The sequence below is a fragment of the Bos taurus genome, chromosome 26, assembly GCF_002263795.3.
Source record: "Bos taurus isolate L1 Dominette 01449 registration number 42190680 breed Hereford chromosome 26, ARS-UCD2.0, whole genome shotgun sequence".
NCBI classification, from domain to species: domain Eukaryota; kingdom Metazoa; phylum Chordata; class Mammalia; order Artiodactyla; family Bovidae; genus Bos; species Bos taurus.
Window position 1 is genome coordinate 51,547,272 of NC_037353.1, and position 21,366 is coordinate 51,568,637.

The following is a 21,366-nucleotide window of genomic DNA, read 5'->3' on the forward strand; positions in this document are numbered from 1 at the left end:
TGTGCCCACTGCAGCAACTGCTGTCTGGAGGCTCCTTCTCCAGCCTTGAGGACTTGGTCCAAGAAGCAGATCAGGACCCAGGCGAAGCCTCTAGGGGCCGTGTCCACAGCTTTGGGCTCTCCTTCCTCTCCAGCACTCTGACGACTATGTCCAGCTCCCTCTGTCTTCTCAAACCCCCGTCCTCGACCTAATGAGACCAAACGGGTCTCCCCAGGTGCTCTGTTCTGCCCTGCAGCCCAGAGACTCACCAGTCAGGGTCCTGAACTACCTGACAGCCAACATCCGGAGGCGGGCGCTTCCAAGTCTTCGTTTGGTTTCCTGGCTGATTACAGGAAGGGAGCACTTTTCCAGAGCTCCACTCTCCCTGGGGGAGGCAGAGCCCCCTCCGCTGTGGTTTTAATTGGCACTTTTTAATTGCAAGTGGGATGGAACAGCTTTGTTCTTATTCATTGTCTTTTCTGGTTTCATCTGCTCTAAATTTTCTATTTGCATCTTTGATCAATTATCTACACAGTTACCTATATTTTCCTCCTCAGTTTATGAAAGTTCATTACCTCCTTTGGTCTCAACTCTTTGTCAGCTATACACATTGCAAATATCCTCCTGTTTGGTAATTCTGTACAATTAACTATGTTTTGGGGCTTACCAGGTGGCGCTAGTGTTAAAGAATCCTCTTGCGGATGCAGGCAATGCAGGTTAGATCCCTGGGTCGGGAAGATCCCCTAAAGGAGGAAATGGCAACATGCTCCGGTATTCTTGCTTGAAAAATTCCATGGACAGAGGAGCCTTGCAGGCTGTAGTCCATAGGGGTGCAGAGAGTCAGATACAACTGAGTGACTGAGCACACACACAATTGTATTTAAGACCCTTTATGTTTCTTTTGAAAGATTTTCTTTTCTTTATCTTTTGTTTCATTTTGTTTTGCTTTAGAGGGGAGCAGGGCATGAGGAAAGCAGCGAGTATTGATCGTTCCTGGATCATCTGTCACGATGCTCTTATGACATTCTACCTTACGGCCAACTAAAAATTTAACACATTTAGAGCTTAATGAATTTCTTCTTCTGTATTGAGTGAAATAAACTTTATTATAGAGGTAAGCAGTCTTCCCAGCCCACTTATCAAGTATCCCTGTCTTTCTTGCTCCAGTTTTCTGACACCAAGTTCTCTTATAAATAGAAGCCAGTTTCTCAGCAATAAAATAGGCTTTATCAGTCTGTTTGTCAATATATTTGTTCTCATTCTGTTTATTCATGTAGCTTCATATAAACTTTGATATCTCATAGGGCAAGACAACGTATTCTAGTCTTCAAAATCATCTTGGATTGTGTGAAAAGTAGATAACGAGAACCTGCTGTAGAGAACGGGGACCTCTGCTCAGTGTTCTGTGTGGCCTGATGGGAAGGAAATCCAAAAAGAGGGGATATATGTATACGTACAGCAGATTCACCTTGCTGTAAAGTAGAAACTAAGAAAACACTAAAGCAACTATACGCCAACAAAAGTTAGTTTTAAAAGGCCATCTTGGCTTTGTATCCTTCAATGGCACCCTGCTCCAGTACTTTTGCCTGGAAAATCCCATGGATGGAGGAGCCTGGTAGGCTGCAGTCCATGGGGTCGCTAAGAGTCGGACACAACTGAGAGACTTCACTTTCACTTTTCACTTTCATGCATTGGAGAAGGAAATGGCAACCCACTCCAGTGTTCTTGCCTGGAGAATCCCAGGGATGGGGAAGCCTGGTGGCTGCCATCTGTGGGGTCGCACAGAGTCGGACACGGCTGAAGTGACTTAGCATAGCATAGCATATTCTAAAATGTTCAGAGGAGCAATAAAAGCCCAAATGAAACAAAGAAAATACACCAGAGAAGTCTGGAAAAGTCTCAAGTGGAAAACCTAGATGTGAAAAACAGTCTTTGACTGAAGGGTCACGAGGTGCTAAGTCATAAACCAGATACAGCTGAGGAAAGAATATTGGATTCGGTAAGACAGAGCTGAGAAAATCACAAAAGAGGGCACACAGAGGTGACGAGGCCACAGCGTTAGAGACGTTAACAGACGTTTGGTCGTGGTCGGGCGGGTGAGCGCCATCAACAGAAGTTCCAAAAGACAGAGAGTGTCACACGGGGCTGGGCTCAGAGTGTGTCATCAGGTCCCAGAAGTGGTTTATTCTTGAGTGAAAAACTTTAAGATGACAGGAGCGGCTTTCAGAGATGGCCAGCTAGAGTCGCCTGCTCCAGGGGTCATCTCCCCCGAGCCCATGAGCACTGTGGGTCACCCGCCCCCAGGGCCAGTGAGAGGGCTCCACAGCTCAGGAGGAGGGGAGAGGGTGCGCCCCAGGCGGCCAGAGCCCTTCAATCCCGCATCCCACTCTTCATCCCACCCCCCATGGAGGCAGCCCAATCCCCCACCAGACTCTGGACACAAACGTCCAGACAGTTCCTGGAGACATGGGAAAGCATTGCCCAGGGCCTGCTCCGGGGCAGCCTGCGCCGGGGGCGCCACGCCTGGAGACCCACACGTGGGGGCCTGCACCTGGGGGGTCTGCACCTGGCGACCTGCACCTGGGGACCCACACCTGGGGTCCTGAACCTAGAGGGCCCGCACAGGGCGCTAGGCACTGGGACCAGGGCAGAGCAGTCTTCCCAAGCTCACACCTAATGCCAGCAAGGTACCTAAGCTCTCCAAGCAGCTCTCTCTCCTCTAAGAATAGGAAAGGAATGGGATGAATAAAGGAAAAGAGAGGGAGAAGGAGAGTGAGGGGGAGAGGAGAAGGAAGGAGAGCATGGGCCACCTGAGCAGCCAGCACAGGGCCTGGCTGTAAGGAGCACCGGGCGGCAGCAGAGAAGAGCAGCCGTGCAGAGGGTGACATCGCCCCCGACCACAGAGGAGCACTTCCTGCCACGCCCCTTCCAGCACGGACACCACAGTTTCCACACCTAAGTGAAAGGACTGTGACATTTCTGAATCAAAACACAGTGTTTAAGTGTTGCTACTCGCATAATTAAAACTTTTATGTATGGAAAAAGCTTAGATTTTTTCCCTCTCTTTTAAAGATGAAAAATTCCACTTTCTAATTGCAGCATCCTTGTGCCAGCCCTGCCCGGCCTCCAGGCCTGAGCTCACCCACACCCCTCCGCCAGCAGAGATGGAGCCACCAGAGCCCCTGTGCCGGCAGAGATGCAGCCGCCAGCCCCACGGCCCCCTTTCCCTGCCCAGCACTATCGGTTGCCATGGAAACCTGCATCCGCAGCCAGCACCAGAGGAGCCGGCTCCTTTCATGTGGCCCACTGGGTCCTAATCCCATTTCTGTCTCCATCTCTGGAGAGCTCTGCCTCTCTGTGGGGCTTCCCGGGATGGCGGGCAGTTGGTTGCCAGGACCACGTGCTTGTGGGTCCCACAGGACGGGGCAGGGGGATGTCTGGACCCAAGCTTTGGATTTAAGGGCAGCATCTGTGGCCCAAGTCGAGGGTCTGGGGGCTCCTCAGAGGACAGACACGTGGGACGCAGGTCTTCCCGCCTCCTGAAGCCTCCACTGCTCGCCTGCCTGACCACTGGATGTGACCGAGGAACACTGCTGGGAGGCCCCACGCGGAGGCAGGCCCGCCCATGAGCACAGGAAGAATGCACGTTGGCAGCAGGGAGCAACCGGAACCTGCTGCAGGCGTGTCCACAGCCCCGCCGGTGGGCTTGGCCCCCCAGGAGAGGGGACGGGCACTCCAACCCTCAGAGGCCTGGAGCGGGAGAGAGCAGGCCCTGCAGCGGGTGTGGGTTGGCCACAGGCAGCAGGTCACGTGCAGGGCAGAGGCCTGGAACAGAGCCGGGCTCATAGAGACAACTAGACCGTGACTGATGCAAGCCCGGGGCCTCGGCAGAGTCTGGAACCCAGAGTGGGAAGTCAGGGTGGGCAGAGCGTCACCCAAACAGCCATTTATTGAGCAGCTTCCGGGAGCCAGGGCCGCCCAGGCCGAGGCAAGAAGGAGGGGACCACCTGCCCTGCCTGCGTGCACTGAGACCCCGCGGCAGGTCACCAGGTGCGCAGGCTCAAGGGGTGAGTAGGAGGGAGGCCGAGGCCTGGGGCCTGCGAGGGCGGCAGGGGACATGCGGGCGTGTGGACCCTGCAGGTGAGGGGGCCAAGAACGGGTGTGCTGCACGCAGGCCCGGGGCCCACGTCAGGGGCTGCCAGGCGGGGACCACCTGGAGCCGAGGTCAGGACCCTGACGGAGAAACTGGGGGTCACCGCATGGGGGCCACCGGGGCCACGCGGGCCGTCTGACAAGCTGTCGTTTTAGCAGGTAACTGACGCGTGGATGGGCTCCGCCCAGCAAGTACCATTCTACCTGCTTCTCTCTGCGTTTGCTCAGCTGGATCCCCAACGGGTCAGGCAGGAGGAGGAGCCCAAGCCCCGGGGGAGATCAGCAGGGACCTGCCTTCTCCAGCGGCCGCCCCAGGAGACAAGCGTGTGCCTGGCTGCCAACTGAGGCTGTGCTCCCTCCGCGTGAGAGGCAGCCCTGGAGGCAGGGGTCAGATACACCTCCCGAGCCCATCAGAGCCGCGTGGTGACTGCTGGCTGCACATCTAGGCCAGGGGTCTCGCCCTCCCCTCCCACTCCTGCCCAGACTCTGGAGTCAGCAGCTCTGTGCCCCCAGTTTAAAGGGGCAGAAGGTCTGTGAAGTGCCCACAGGCACACAGGCAGTTGGCAGCCGAGCGGACTTTAAACCCGTGCTCCATCCAACTCGAGTCACGGGTGCCATGGGCACCACCTTCTGAGACAGTGGGTGACTCATCGGGGAACCAGGACCCTGGGACCACCCAGAGCCCAGACTTCATCTCACCCCAACCCCCGCCACCCAACCCACTCCCCCCACTGAGAAGCTGTTGCCGTATCTGCCTTTGAAAAGATGTGATATTTCAGCAGTGGTTTTTTGTTTGTTTGTTTTCGTTGACTCGTCCCATACAAATAACAGTTTCATGGGCACATCAAGGGCTCGCTTGCTCCTGAGACAGAAAGCAGCGCTTTGATGGCAATCTATCAACAGCCGTGCTTCCACCGTGCTCCTGATTAGCAATCAGGGCCCCAGCGCTGCTGTGATTAAAGGACAAGCAGATGGGCGGCTTCCAACGCTCCTGCGACTCAGGGTCAAGCCTCCCAGCAAAGGAGATGGACTCTGCTTTTCCCAACAACACGGCCGTGCCCGGGAAGAGGAGGTGCCCAGGGCTGTGTCCACGGAACCTGCCCAGGTCCTTCACTCCCAACAGAGCCTGGTGTCCAACGCCAGGCAGTTCACGTGTTGGGAAAGCCAAGGCCATACCAAGGTCAGAGTCAGGAACTGTGCCCCAGCTCACACACAGAGCAGCCTGGGAGGGCACCCCACTGCCCTCGGGCCCTGAAGGCCACTGCCCGGCTCTCCTGTCCCAGTACAGCTGCTGGCACCAGCGCCCCCTGGGTCAGCAACCTGACTTCATTGTCCTCAGGAATGACCACACCTGCAGCTGCCAGCAAAATCCTGGAGCTCAAAGGGCAAAGTCCCTGGGGCTCCTGGGCAAGGTTCAGGGAAGGAGGCCCTCCCAGAGATGCAGCATCTAGTCGTGCTTATGAGCAGTAGTCTGAATGAACACTTGTCGTCCATCCAGGGGGCTGGACTCACTTCTGTAACCTGGACCAAGGCTTGCAGTGTTCACACAGCATCCACGTGGTTGTCCTAAGCCTCTGACTATTTTGCAGAGTTCTGACAACGTCTGGACTCCAACTGTTTTCTCCTCCATCTCTCTCTTTTGTTTGGTTTTTTTTGTTTTGTTTTGTTTTTTTGGTGTTTCTGTGGCTGCCCAGCCCTTGGAACTCCCTATGCCACAATTCTCGCTGACCCAGTTCCCTAGGTTTCTCCTCAGCTGCAAAACTTCTTTTCTAGAGATTCAAACAGGAAGGAGGTGGGGTCACATTTCCCGCCTTGATGCTAAACCCCCATGCTCATTAACGCTTTTCTCCCGTTTTAGAGACCATGAATTTGAGGCTCCCCAGAGTGGCTGTGGCCAAGGCTGCAGAGCTAAGGAGCAGTGGAGAGGGCTAAAAGGTAGGTTCACCCTACAGCCCCAGACCCCACCCCTCAGGTACCGAGCTTCTTGTCCAGGAGCTGCCCCAAGACTGTGTTCTCCCTCCCTCCCCCTCCTCCCTCTGCAGACCCGCCCTCTAGGGCCTGGCAAGAGGAAGTTTCCACGATTTTCATCAGGTCCAAGTGACCTAGGTTTTCTGCTAGTAATTGAAAACCTAGGAAACGCTGAAGGCAGGAGGAGAAGGGGACGACAGAGGATGAGATGGTTGGATGGCATCACTGACTCGATGGACATGAGCCTGAGAAAGCTCCAGGAGATGGTGAAGGGCAGGGAGGCCTGGCGTGCTGCAGTCCACGGGGGTCATAAAGAGTCGGACGCAACTTAATGACTGAACAACAAAAGACCCAGGTAGTTTGGGATGTTAGAGCGCCAGGCACAGACAATTTTTGAAAGCTGATATGTCAGTTCTTTGTCATATGGTCCCCATTTAGTTATGAAGCATTATATTTGTCTTAAGGAGTCCAACAGTTGGTGTTTATCTTCCACCACTTATCACAAGTGTGATTTGAAAAACAAACCGATTTTCCAGCTGCTCAGTGATGTAAATGTTTGGCAATTTATGTCTTCATGTGTGATTTGTGGTCCAGGAGGTGAGAAGTACAATAAACAACATGCCCTTTCCCGCTGCCAAGCTGAGCTTCTGTCCTCTGTCCTCAGGGAGTAGAATCCTGCATAGAAGACACCTGCTGAGATAACTTAGGGTGGGGCCGGAACCACCCTTTACCTGAGTTAAGTTACGACCCTCCTTCAGCCTTTTAAACTGGTGCTGAATTGGGAAGCCAGCCTTCCTGGAATGAGTTGTGTTTTGCTCCATAATAGCGGTCTGTTCAGCTCCTGAGGCCTGATTTGCACGTGATGAGCAAGCAGAAATCACAGTTTAGAAAGGCAGTATTTTGGACAGGCCTTGGAGATGCATAGAATCCCTGCGAGGTTTCGATGCTTTTTCTCTCTGGTATTTGTTCTGCTTTAAAGTCACAGAGCAACCCACTCCAGTGTTCTTGCCTGGAGAATCCCAGGGACAGCGGAGCCTGGTGGGCTGCCATCTCTGGGGTCACACAGAGTCGGGCACGACTGAAGTGGCTTAGCAGCAGTAGTAGCAGCAGAGTCACCGAGTACCAGAAAGTGAAACAAAAAGTAACTGACAAGGAAAGGCAAGCAGGCGTCTTAAACCTCACACATGGAACTGCAGGTGGGTGGGAACCGGTTCCGAAGGTGTGCAGAGCATCCCATCGAGAGGGTGAGCAGATGGTTACCTGGAGAAGTCGAGCTTGTCCTCTGAAGGCAGTGTGTCTGATACATCCTTTTGTTGCCCAAGTAGGAAGCAAATGGTTCCCTCATCAGTAAAGTCCATTCTCCTAAATGCATGACTCCTTCAAGTGGGGATCAGCCAGGCTCAAGCTGGGTCAGTGGTGCTGACCATCTGCCCCAGGGGGAAGTCCAGTCCATCAGAAGCTGACCCCAAAGCCAAGCAGGGGTGGATTCCTGAGCAGGTGCCAAGGAATCAGGAGAAAGGGGTGGATAGGACACTGCCAGCCCCTGGGGAGTGTCCAGGAGGCCAGAAAAGACCCAGCAAGTAATCCTGAGGATGAACGTGAAAGTCTGCCTGCGTGAGCGGCCTCAGGCCCGATGAGGGTCAATGTTGTTACTGAGCTTCTGGGTAACGCTGCCAACGAGAGCCCTGAAGATGGGATCGCAGTGGTGCTCAGGAGCCTGAGGCCTTCCAGAAACTTCCCAGGTCCTGCTCAGGAGCAGGCATGGGAGGACGATGTGTGTGCAGAAGTCCAGCCTGTGAAACTGCATGGGGCTGCCCGTGGGTGAGCCACCCACAGACGGCAGGGCCCTTTAGACACTGGCAGCCCCCAGGGCTCTGCAGTCCTCGGAGTGACCTTGCAGTGCCATCCTGAGCTAAGGCTCAGGGCTCACAGCACTGACATCCTCAGCCCTCCTTGTGCAACGGGCCTGTGGGTCCAGAATACACACGTGCAAGAAAGCCTGTGTCTTGGGGTCACCCACCCTGGTGCCTCACTCCTTCTGGGGTGGGCCTGAGCCCAAACACAGGTGCCTTGACCTTCCCCCAACCCAGAGCAAAGGCAGCAGCATCTCCAGTCCGGAGCTCTGGCTCTGAAGGCCTCACACGTGACCTTGGGCCCAAAAAGTGACTTTCCTCAGGCTTCTCTCCCTCCTCCTGACCCTGAGCTCGATTACACGGTAGGTTCGTGTGCTACTAAGCAAACCTTTGACCTAGAGCTGTTCACTGTGGTTCAGTCTGAGCAGCAAACAGGTGCCAAGGACAACAGGAAGCCAAGAGTAACCGAGCAAAAACCCAGGCAGGGACTCTCTGCGGGCTCCAGGACCATCTCTGGGCATCACTTACACCCTCTGGTGGACGCTCATATTCCTGCCTCCGCACCCATCCCAGGAAGCAGCCTTATTAACGCATGGATCAGATGCCCTGCTATATTGCAATAAGGAAAATAATATTCCCTGCAGCCATCTTCCCCCATTAGAAAGCCTTTATGCCCAAATCAGTTTAAATTTACTTTTTAATTATGTACACTGCTTTCTTATGTGAAGCTTCTGACTAGAAATATGTATCTCATTTTATTTTATGTTATTCAATTGACCCAAACACAAAGGCATTTTTCTTAAATACTGAATGCTCATGTACCTTTTTAATTAAAGCTTAAAAAGCTCTTAATTAAAACCATAACTCACAGGCAGCAGTTTCCACCTAAGTCATCTCGCAGGCTTCTGTGTTTTCCCTTCTGTTTTCAGGGTGACCCGTGCTGCAACTGAGGGGTGAAGATGACCTTCACACTTGGTTGATTGCAAAGCGGCCGCGGGAGCCGGTGGGTGGGGAGATCTCAGAGTTGCTGTGTGGGGGTGGTCACCGGGGCGGCGCCCAAGCTGCTATGACAGCTGTTCTTCCCTCCACATCCTCAGGACCCCCTCTGCGGCTGTGACAGGAGACAGCAGCTGCTGGGTTCCCTCCTGGACAGTCGGGCCAGGTGCAGTAGAAGGCTTGTGCATCAGAAAGAACTGGGTGTTGATCAATATTTTGATGCACTAACAAGTGGCTCTTTGAAATTCTCACTCTTTGCCTTTTACCACGGGATATCGGAGAAGGCGATGGCACCCCCCTCCAGTACTCTTGCCTGGAAAATCCTGTGGATGGAGGAGCCTGGTGGGCTGCAGTCCATGGGGTCGCGAAGAGTCAGACGCAACTGAGCGACTTCACCTTCACTTTTCCCTTTCATGCATTGGAGAAGGAAATGGCAACCCACTCCAGTATTCTTGCCTGGAGACTCCCAGGGACGGGGGAGCCTGGTGGGCTGCCATCTGTGGGGTCACACAAAGTCGGACACAACTGAAGTGACTTAGCAGCAGCAACTGACCTTTGGTATGTCTGCTGTATTCGAGATGTACAGCTTGATAAGTTTTGAAATGCACATATCCAGGAGGTCACCACCACAATCGAGACGAAGAACATGACATCTGGTCCCATCACTTCATGGCAAGTAAAAGGGGATTGAGTGGAAAAAGTGTCAGACTTTATTTTTTGGGGTTCCAAAATCACTGCAGACGGTGACTGCAGCCATGAAATTAAAGGACACTTTCTCCTTGGAAGGAAAGCTATGACAAACCTAGACAGCATATTAAACGCAGAGACATCGCTTTGCTGACAGAAGTCTGTGTCATCAGAGCTATGGCTTTTGCAGTAGTCATGTATGGATGTGAGAGTTGGACCATAAAGAAGGCTGAGCGCCGAAGAATTGATCCTTTCAAACTGTGGTGCTGGAGAAGACTCTTGAGAGTCTCTTGGACTGCAAAATCAAACCAGTCAATCCCAAAGGAAATCAAGCTCCAATACTTTGGTGACCTGCTGGGAAGAGCCACCTCATTGGAAAAGACCCTGATGCTGGGAAAGGTTGGAGGTAGAAGGAGGAGGGGTGACAGGGGATGAGATGGGGCATCACCGACTCAGTGGACATGAACCTGAGCAGACTCTGGGAGACGCCAGGGCTTCCCTGTGACTCGGCCGACAAAGAATCTGCCTGCAGTGCGGGAGACCCGGGTTCAATCCCTGGGTTGGGAAGATCCCCTGGAGAAGGGAAAGGCTACCCACTCCAGTATTCTGGCCTGGAGAATTCCATGCACTGTATAGTCCATGGGGTCACAAAGAGTCGGACACGACTGAGCGACTTTCACTTCACCTGGAGATAGTGGAGGACAGAAAAGCCTGGAGTGTTGCAGTCCATGGGGTCATAAAGAGTCGGACATGACTCAGTGACTGAACAACAATAAGAAGAAATGTTTACCTACCTAAGAAGACAAAAATTATCTCCTATATTGTCTTCTGCTATAGTTTAACACCTATGTCCATGATTCACCTGAATTAAGTACTGGGTGTAGAAAGTTTTCCTTTGCAATTCTATCCTTGTTTGCGTTCTGTATTCTGAAACTCTGTTATTAAGTACATAAACCTTAGGACTGTCTCATCTTCTTGATGAATTAGCCCTTTTACATTACGAAATGAACTCCTTTATCCCTGGCTATGTTTTTTTCCTCCAAAATCTACTTTGAGGTTAATACACTGATACAGCTTTACATGGAAGAGCATTAATATGGTATATTTGTTTCCACCATCTTATTTTCAATGCATTTGTGTCTTTCTATTTAAACTATGTTTCTTGTAAGTAGTTTATAGTTGGATATTGCTTCTTAAAATTCAGTCTAACAATCTCCGCTCTTTAACTAGGGCAGTTAAACAATTTTCATTTAGGATAGTTATTTTGATTATTAAGTTTGAGTCTACGCCTTCTATTTTTTTCTGCTTGTCTCATCGGTTCTTTGTTCCTTTTTTCTTTGAGTTTAGTATTTATTATGATTCGACTTTATCTCCTCCTTCAGATTATTAACTACAACTCTTTGTTTTGCTCTTTTGGTGACAACTTCGGGGCTTATTATATATAAATATGTATATATATATCTTTATGACGTTCTTGTTCAGGTTATGAAAACCTCACTATAGAATACTTTGATTTCTCCCCTTTAGCCTTCCTTTCCATATATTTTGCTTCTGCCTATATTGCAAACTCCCAATATTTCATTCTTATTTTTGCTTTAAACAATCAGTTATCTTTTTAAAATATTTAAATGCAAAGAATAAAGTGTGTTTATATGTGCCCGTGTGGCGTGTTTACATGTGTCCGTGTGGCGTGTTTACATGTGTCCGTGTGGCGTGTTTATAGGTGTCCGTGTGGCGTGTTTACATGTGTCCGTGTGGCGTGTTTACATGTGTCCGTGTGGCGTGTTTACATGTGTCCGTGTGGCGTGTTTACATGTGTCCGTGTGGCGTGTTTATATGTGCCCGTGTGGCGTGTTTTATGTGCCCGTGTGGCGTGTTTATATGTGTCCGTGTGGCGTGTTTATATGTGCCCATGTGGCGTGTTTATATGTGCCCGTGTGGCGTGTTTATATGTGCCCGTGTGGCGTGTTTCTATGTGTCCGTGTGGCGTGTTTATATGTGCCCGTGTGGCGTGTTTATAGGTGTCCGTGTGGCGTGTTTATAGGTGTCGTGTGTGGCGTGTTTATAGGTGCCTGTGTGGCGTGTTTACATGTGTCCGTGTGGCGTGTTTACATGTGTCCGTGTGGCGTGTTTATATGTGCCCGTGTGGCGTGTTTATATGTGTCCGTGTGGCGTGTTTACAGGTGTCCTTGTGGCGTGTTTACATGTGTCCGTGTGGCGTGTTTATATGTGCCCGTGTGGCGTGTTTAATATGTGTCCGTGTGGCGTGTTTACAGGTGTCCTTGTGGCGTGTTTACATGTGTCCGTGTGGCGTGTTTACAGGTGTCCGTGTGGCGTGTTTACAGGTGTCTGTGTGGCGTGTTTACAGGTGTCCGTGTGGCGTGTTTACATGTGTCCGTGTGGCGTGTTTACATGTGCCCGTGTGGCGTGTTTACATGTGTCAGTGTGGCGTGTTTACATGTGCCCGTGTGGCGTGTTTACATGTGCCCGTGTGGCGTGTTTACATGTGTCCGTGTGGCGTGTTTATATGTGTCCGTGTAGCGGCCACGTCTGGCACTGCATGTAAGTGGGCACTTCCATCTGGCAGTGCTTCCTTTCTGCGTCTTCGGTGTCTCTCCTGGTGTGGATCGGCTGGTGATTCTCTCTCTCTTTCACGTGTCTGACAAAGTCTTCACAGGTAGTCTCAGCGGTAGAGAATCCCAGATTAGTGGACTTTTCTCTTCTTCGTGCTCTAACAATTTCCTCCACTGCCCTTTAGCCTGCACTGTTTGCAACGAGGAACCTGCCGTGATTCTTCGGTTTCTCTGTACATACGTGTATTTTTTGCCTCTGGCTGCTTTTGTTATTTAATACTGCTTCTAAACAACTTTACTATGACACACTCCATATAATGTTATTCATGTTTCTCATCCTTGGTGTTTGTTAAGGTTTTTGGATTCTGTGAGTTCACAGCTTTCAACAAATCAGAAAGTTATTAGCCATCGCTCCTTTAAATACTTTCTTATCCTTTCCGTCTCTCCGGGATCCTAGTTACAAGTCTATTAGGTGACTTGAGTTTTTACCATGGCCTTATTCACTTTTTGGTCTCTTTACGTTCCTTTTGGATGATTTCTGCTCATGTGACTCCAAGTTTACAAATGCAATATCTAACACAATTAGATATTAATGTCCGTTACTTAATTGATGTCTGATGTAGAATGCCCCATCCAGTTCATTGTTCTCAGCTCAAACCCTGCAGCCTTTGCCTCCACGAGTTGGAATCAGATGTGTCCATTCGATGACTCTACTTGCCATGCTCCCGTTCCTGAAGGCACGAATCTGGTCCTAACTGTTTCCTGCCTCCGTCTTCTAGTTCCATCATGCGTCACTTCTGCATCAGTTTCTGTTTATTTTCTCCCCACGAGGGCTGCTTTTTCCCACGCCTTTGAAGAGGTGGTAATGTCTGATGGGGCACCGGGCATTGTGCGTTCGTTCTGCTGGGTGCTCTATACTTTTGTGTTCCTATAAACAGTCCTGCTCTTTATTCAGGGTGCAGCTAAGTTACTTGAGAAAAGTTTGAACCTTCAAATCCTCGCTTTTAAGATACATTAGGTGGCAACAGCAGTGCTCTCTCTGGGGCCGATTTTTCCAAACAGTCAAAACCCTCCTGAGGGCCCCCACCAGATGCCCCATGGATTATGAGGTGGCCCCCTCTGGCTGCTGAGGACGGGGACAGGTGACAGTCTTCTGTGACTTCATGTCTGGAGTTGTTTGGTTTCTTCCTTTGGGGTCTTTTTCTGGCCTCGGGAGGTTTCCTCGCGTTTGCATCGACTCAACTGCAGACTAGGGTGGAGTCCTCTGAAAGCCTCCAAAGTTCTCTAGATGCACAGCCGTCTCCTCTCCACATTTTGCCCTGTGAACTCTGGCCACCTCGGTCCCCCACCCCGAGTCCAGCTCAGCCGCCTCAGCACAGGAAGCCCACAGGGCTCCTCCCCGCTATCCTCTTCAGGAAGCGCCTTCCGGCCGTGAGCTGGAGAAGCTGCAGCCCGCCTCGTCTGCTGCTTCTCGGGTCACTGTCCTGTGTGGAGCCTCTAACGTCAGATGTCTTCCAGACGCTGTGTCGTGTGCTCTGGTGCGGTGCTTCAGTCCTGTGTGGTCCTTACAGCTCAGCGTGGTCCTTATCACCCCATCCTGCTCAGAAGCAGAGCTGTCAGGGTCTCTTTTTCGGCTCTTTCCTGGGTTACCATCGCTGGAACATGGTTACAGGGATGTGAACCAGGAAAGGACTGTAGTACTCGTTACAGGAGGTCACACGGACTTGTTTAAGATTTTCACTGGCAGGATCGTGGAGTTCAGTCCTACAGCTTTCAGGGAAACTTACCTTAGAAACTTGGAACATCATTTCAGCACAGAACGTAGATGTAGACACCGGTCCTTGTGCCTGAGATCATTCTACGCCAGCTCTCACGTGGCCTCAGTCAGCCCTGTACCTCCAAGGGCGTTGGACACCCTTTATCCCCGGGAGCAGGCTCAGCCTCACGCAGCAGAGACTCAGATGAAGGCTGGAATCTGCGGGTCAGCCAGGCTGTCTCTCTACCTTCTTGAGTCTCCGTGCTGCTCTCCTGGCTCCCGTGTCCCTGTGTTTCTGTGGCCCCTCCCAGCCCAGAGGAACCCACAGGGAGCCAGGCTTCACACACGAGAGCAAAACCAGACTGCGTGGGGCAGGGGTCCTCCCTACAGTCTGGAGACCCTGCACTGAACGGAGCCCTGGTATTCTGGTTTATGACTTACATACAGAGGCAGCGATGGACATGAGAGGAGACGGCCAGGACGGTGTTCTGAGGGTCAGTTTTGAAGGAAGGACAGTAGAGGCCAAAGAGCCAACAGAGAGGGTTTCAGGCACAGATGCAAAGAGGTTGAGAGTGCGGGTCACGGGAGCCAGTGAGGGAGAGAGATTCTGGGGAACGGACAGCTTCCAGAGGCCCATCCTTAGGAAGATCTGCTTTCTTCAGAGATTCCTCCAAAGGGGGTGTTTGCTGCAGGGTCACTTATAGCATGGAAACAAGCCCTGGAAATACCCAGTGTCCAGCAGCAGGGGACAAAGTAGATGATAAACCAGTCGACTCAGAGCAACGGACTCCAGGCAACCAGCAAAAATGGTGCGGCAGAAGAACACGCGATCCTGCTGCGGGTGTCCGTGATGTGTCATTAGGAGAAAAGAGTCACAAAATCGCGCGTGCAATGAGAGCACCTTTTGACACGTACACAAGTCAGAGAACAAGGCTGAATGGGCACAAAGCGAAACAGGCCCGTCACAGGCTCTGCAGGTGATTCTGTTTTCTTACTGTGACTCGCTTTCCAAATTGCGGGAAACTCATGTGTATTTCTTTAGTGAAGACGGCAGTGAGAAGGGAAAAAAAGAACATTTTAACCGATCATTTTTAAAATGAGGGAGAGGTCAAGGCCATGGCCCAGTAAGAGTCGGTCAGGTGGGCGGGAGGAGGGAAACTGTGGGTTCCAGCCATTGACCGTGGCATCTCTGACCACGCACTGCTGGTTAAAGGCGGATGGCAGGGTGTCAAAGAGGCAGTAACAGACTCCTCGTTGATCATAATTGCTTGAAAGTCTGCATTTTGTCTGGACTGACACCCTGCTATGAGGCTCACTCGCCCTCATTCCTGGCAGAGGTCCCTCAGGATCCCTCAGCAGCACCTTCATCCCAGTGGCAGCCTGCACGGGGGCAGCCTGCCCTTCAAAGCTGGCCTCGGCCTGCTCTGGAACAAGCTGGACCAAACGTGCCACCTGCAGTGGGCAGAGAAGGTGTTAAACGGTGCCCAGCGTCAGCCATGCCACCGTCCCCACCCTCTGCTCTTCACAACAGACGTGGTGGAAACCAGAGAAGGGGAAGGCTCTGCCACCCCAGCGTCCTGCACACCCCGTGTCCTGACGCCGCGTCCTGCACACACCGTGTCCTGCACACCCCGCGTCCTGACGCCAGAGCTCAGGGCTGGCGCCCTGGCCTTCTCACGGCAGCTGCAAATCGGGGGATCCCCGTCTCGGTCAGCGTGGCCGCTGTAACAGAGCATAGGCTGGGAGGCCCGAAGGACACACGTTTATTCCTTGCAGTCTGGAGGCTGAGTCTGCGATCAGGGTGCAGGCAAACTCCGTGTCTGGTGAGGGCCCTTGCTGACCTGCAGGCGGCCGTCTTCTCACTGTGGGCTCACGCAGCCGAGGACAGAGCTCTCGGGTCTCTTCCTCTTCTAATGAGGACCCCGATCCCTTCGTGGGGCTTCACTCTCATGGCCTCAACTCACCCTAACCTTGCTCACCAGGGATGTGCCGGCCACTTCTGCACTCCCCCCACACCGGGAGCCTGGGGGCTCCTCACCACGGTGATGAACACGTCTGAGGAGATGCAGGCCAGGCTCTCACATCCTGGGAAGCTGGCACAGAGGGCCCGGCCCGCCGGAGGGCTCGTGAAGGCCCGGATCCTGGAGACAGACTGAATCCTCCTGTGTGGACCTGCCCAGGCCGTGTGCCCACCCCAGAAGGCTGCCCAGGGCACTGCAGCTAGCCCCTGTGAGGCTGGTCCTGCCCCGTGGGAGGCGTGCCCGTGTCCTGTGCCAGGGGACAGAGCACACCCAGCTCGGCACACGCACTGCCTCACGGGCGTGAAAGCGAAAGGCGATCAGTCGCGTCCAACTCTTTGTGGCCCCATGGACTGCACGGCCCATGGAATTCTCCAGCCCAGAACACTGGAGTGGGTATCCTTTCCCTTCTCCAGGGGATCTTCCCAACCCAGGGATTGAACCCAGGTCTCCCGCACTGCAGGCGGACTCTTTACCAGCTGAGCCACAAGGGGAGCTGAAGAATACTGGAGTGGGTGGGCTATCCCTTCTCCAGGGGATCACGGAGCTGGGCACAGCTCAGCAGCTTCCCCGCTCGGGGTCCCAGGCTGGAGCCGAGGTGTTGCTGCATTCCCCTCTGGGGGCTTGACTTGCAGGGAGGGGTTGTTTCCAGGTTCACACAGGGGCCAGTCACTGCCTCGCAGTTGCAGGACTCAGCTTCTGCCTGGCTGCTGGCTGGAGGCCGTGTTTAGCTCCTGAAATCTCATCTCTTGGAGGCCTCCCCACTCACTCAGTGTCACATGGAAGTGGGCACTGTGCCCCTTAGGGTCTGTCCCCCACTACTCAAGAGTGAGAGCCCCCCAGCTACACAGATTCCTCACCACGAGAGAGGTGTCCAGAAGGCACTCGTCCTATAAAAACACTCACCTCCCTCCTTCAGGAATATGGAGTTGTCATTTGAATGTAACTTGTTGAAAGCATATTAACTTATTTGTAAACAAATATTAACGTTTTCGTAAATGCTGACATTTAACGTATGTCTGTGTTCAGATCACACGATTATTCCACTTTTTAACCATGAGTGCTCACTCTGTCATGTCTGACTCTTTGCAACTCTGTTGATGGCAGCCCACCAGGCTCCTCTGTCCATGGGATTCTCCAGGCAAGAAGGCTGGAGGGGTCGTCATTTCCTTCTCCAGGGATCGTCCCGATCCAGGGATGGAGCCCGTGTCTCCTGTGTCTCGCGTCGACAGGCGGGTTCTTCACCACCAGCCCACACCTGCAGTTTCTAAAATGCATCGCCCACACACCTGGGCCAGCTCTCCTGGGGAGCTGCTGGTTCTCCTCATGCTTACAAGGTGGAGAAAGAGCCAGCCATCCTGCGGGCCGGTGGAGCATCCCTCTGCTTCCTGTCCCCGCCAGCCTCAGCCTGGCCACCTCCTCAGGCGGGTTTGTTGAGTAACGTTGAGAGAGTCCGTCCCCTCTGCTTCGTTTCCAAACCAAACGCAGGTGGCATCTGACCCATCCCCCCTGGTTTGTCTGGGAGATGGGCAGTTGAGCGCAGACCTCGGGAGGAGAGAGAACACCCCTGAAGTAAGCACATGCACTTCTGCCGCTCAGGATGCGGAGACCCAAAGGACTCCACCAAGACCCGGAGCCTGGTGGAGAGAGCAGACCAGCTCCACACCAGCCGGGCCCCCTGGCGGTGTGATTACCTGTCCTGCAAACACCCGGAAGCCGAGCACCACCTCCTGGGGGCCCGGGGGGCATGCCCTGTGCGCATCCTCAGCCCCACCACCCACCCCACCACCGCGGTTTTCTCCCAGACCATGGGGACACTTACCCACAGAGACACAAATCCTGGTTTTTAATGGATTGACATTAAAAGAGAACCGTTATCATTGGAAAATGCATCAGCTCTCTCAGAAACGTGAATTGTTTAGGTGACAGCCTCCTTTTTGTAAGGAGCTGTTTATAGAAACCAGTAACAGCAGACCCAAGACCTGGACGGCTGTCTTCCACGAGCAGATGGGGAAAGGACACGCACGCCTCCCCGTGGATGCACACGCGAGAGACGTTTCCCAGCAGACCCTGGAGAGGATTTCTCCGGGCGTGAAGCATCTCCCTGAGAACACGTCTGCGTCCTTCCCACCTGCTGGTGGAGAGGCCCAAACACGGGAGATCTGTGAGGTGGGGGCTGGAGGGGCTTCCAGATAGCAGGCTCCTCCCCGCCCTGCGGCCCCTGGACCCCCTCTGCCCCTGCCAGCAGGTGGACTGTGACCCCACTGTGTGAGACCATGGTAACTGGTCTCCTGGAGGACCCCCTGGAGGTGGGGTGGGAGGTCTCTGGTCTCATCCACTGCTCCCGGGAGGCGTGGTTCAGACACCCGTCCCCAGCACACAGGGAGCCAAGGGTAAGGCCTGAAGGAAGCCGGGATCACAGTCTGACCACCGACTTACTTGCTGTAGGGCCCTGAACCCCTTCCTCACAAACAGAGTAAATCGTGCACGCCCCGAGTGCCCCATCGGAGGAGCGGGTGGTTAGGAACGAAGCGTGTTAGCTGTGAAATTCTGGTTCCCGCCCCTAATATTCTGCTGAAAACAGCAGAGCTTCACGCCAATGATACCATGAGCCGTTTCCCGGCAGCAGCTGTGTTTCTAGCCCGTCCTTCCTGCCCACCGTATAGTATGCCCTGGTGTGGATGGGCCATGGTTTGATCAACCCCTGTGGCCAGGTGCTGAGGTGGGCTTCACTTTTTAGCCTCTGAACACGGCCCAGGCAAATATCCTGTCCATCTCTCTGTTGACGTAAGGTGGGATTGCTAGGTTTAAGGTGCTCACGACTCCTGATACAATCACTGAATTATCCTCCTATGTATCAAATTACACTCCTGTTAGTAGATTATGGGGCTTCCCAGGTGGCTCAGAGGTCAAGAATCCAAATGCCAAGCGCAGGAGAGGCAGGTTCCATCCCTGGGTTGGGAAGATTCCCTGGAGGAGGAAATGGCAACCCACTCCAGTCATCTTGCCTGGGGAAACCCAAGGACAGAGGAGCCTGGCAGGCTGCAGTCCACGGGGTCGCAAAGAATCAGTCATGGCTTAGTGACTAAACAGCAAGCAGCAGCTGTAGGTTATGTGAAGCCCCTGTCCTCTCCCCAGTCCTGACTATAGGTTATATGAAGCCCCTGTCCTCTCCCCAGTCCTGACTGTAGGTTATGTGAAGCCCCTGTCCTCTCCCCAGTCCTGACTGTAGGTTATGTGAAGCCCCTGTCCTCTCCCCAGTCCTGAGTATCAGTGCTATTTTCTGAGTCTGATTGGCAAATAATAACCATCTAGTTGCCCTGAGAGACTGGAAACAGTCACGGCATGGCCCGTCTCTCCATCTAGTGACATGCGGCCGGATTCTGCCTGCAGCTCCAAACGTTCTGCGTCCCGTGTGATTGTGCGTCCCATGCGTTTCTCACCGCAATGTTTCCCTGGGGATCTGATAAGCAGTTTCCACGTCACTGGTCTTACCATTTAGAGGAAGGGGTTGGACATCACTGAGAATTTGTTGAAATCCAAGGGCCGCCCTGAGAGCCGAAGGACACTGTGTTCACCCCCCACACAACATTAAGTGTGTGATTTAAGGGGTCCACGGGCCCAGCTGGACCTCTGCCCAGGCCAGTAGACAGCTCTGACCTGGGTTGTTCAACCAGGAGGGGGTCCCATCCCCAGCACCATCTGGGTCAGCCTCCAGCCTGACGTTTTCTCTTTCATTACCTGAGGAAATAACAAGGGAGCCCATGAGAAACTCACATTCAACCTCGTCACGCTGCCCCAGCCCTCCCAGCCCGCAGCTCAGCCAATGGACACCCCAGCCCCGATAGACCCCCCCGCTGTGGGCCAGGTCTTCAGGTCTCTCTCCCTCATCCCTGGGTCCTCCCAGCCTCCGGAAGATTCTCCCGGGACTGTGCCAGGGACTCGAGACCCATGGCTTGCAGCATCGACCTGCTTCCCTTTGGGGAAACTGGATTCAGAGCTCACTCAAGGCTTAGAGTCGAAAGGAAATAAAGCTGTTCCTTGCAGGCATTTTCTTGGTGGCACGCCTCTGCACACGTCACAGGAGTGAAGCAATCGTGTGTGATGCACACGTCACAGCGGGTGCACATGTGATCTCAGCAAAGCTTTACTTTCCTCTAAAATTAGGAATGACTCTGCAGGTGGACCCACACACCAGCAGCCATTGTCTGAGTGTGGTGCTGGAGAAGACTCTTGAAAATCCCTTGGACTGCAAGGAGATCCAACCAGTCCATCCTAAAGGAGATCAGTCCTGAATATTCATTGGAAGGACTGATGCTGAAGCTGAAGCTCCAATTCTTTGGCCACCTGATGTGAAGAACTGACCCATTGGAAAAGGCCCTGATGCTGGGAAAGATTGAAGGTGGGAGATGGGGATGACTGAGGATGAGATGGTTGGATGGCATCACTGACTCAATGGACGTGAGTTGGAGTAAACTCCGGGAGGTGGTGGAAGATACAGGAGTCTGGGGTGCTGCAGCCCGTGGGGTCACAAAGAGTCAGACACACCTTAGCCACTGAACAGCAACACCTAGAATAAAATAATTGACCGTGACGTTATGGTGCCTTAAATTTGCAGAGCTCATGTGAAAGAGCTTCCCTGGTGGCTCAGTTGGTAAAGCATCTGCCTGCAGTGCAGGAGACCCAGGTTTGATCCCTGGGTCAGGAAGATCCCCTGGAGAAAGAAATGGCAACCCACTCCAGTATTCTCACCTGGAGAATCCCATGGACGGAGGAGCCTGGTAGGCTACAGTCCACGGGGTCGCAGAGTCGGACAGGACTGAGCGACTTCACTTTCTTTCACTTTCCTTCTTTCGTGTGAAAGAACAGTGGAGACGGTGCGCACGTTACTCAGAGCGAGCGCTTGTCGCTGCTGGGTGACGCGCGGTGCCTGGGCCCTCCGTGCACTGTCACGAGGGAGAAGTCATCAAAGTCCTACAAACAGCCTTGCTCTGAAGCAGCCAGGCCCTCCTCCGAGGCGGCCTGTCTGAGCCTGGGACCCTCCCCCAGCCAGCGGGCAGGTGGCTTAGCTGTCTGGATGACGTGGAAGTGAGCTCCTCCAGGAGATGAACCAGCTGGACTCAGTCTAGTCCTTGGACATGTATTCAGTAAAAGTCAGCCCATGGATGTGCCGGAGGAATTCTGTTTTGAGATGTAAAATCATCAAAGGTTTGCTTTTTGAGTCTCTGGTTAACAACTTTGTGCTGATTACAGGGCAGCTAGGGTGAGTGTCAGCCCAGCGCTGGGCTTTTGTGGGGAGGAGGAGGAGGGGCAGGATATTGTCTCATTCCAGACATTCCAGGGGGGGTTTCCAAGGGGGGCTTCCCAGGTGGCTCAGTGTTAAA

At 53.2% G+C, this 21,366-nt stretch overlaps 1 non-coding gene across 1 annotated transcript; it reads left to right on the forward strand.

The window, feature by feature from the left end:
- The first annotated feature begins 20,618 nt into the window (after positions 1–20,618).
- On the forward strand, positions 20,619–20,691 carry TRNAC-GCA (transfer RNA cysteine (anticodon GCA)). Its single transcript has one exon. It is a non-coding gene; the product is annotated as a tRNA-Cys (tRNA).
- The last annotated feature ends 675 nt before the right edge of the window (positions 20,692–21,366 follow it).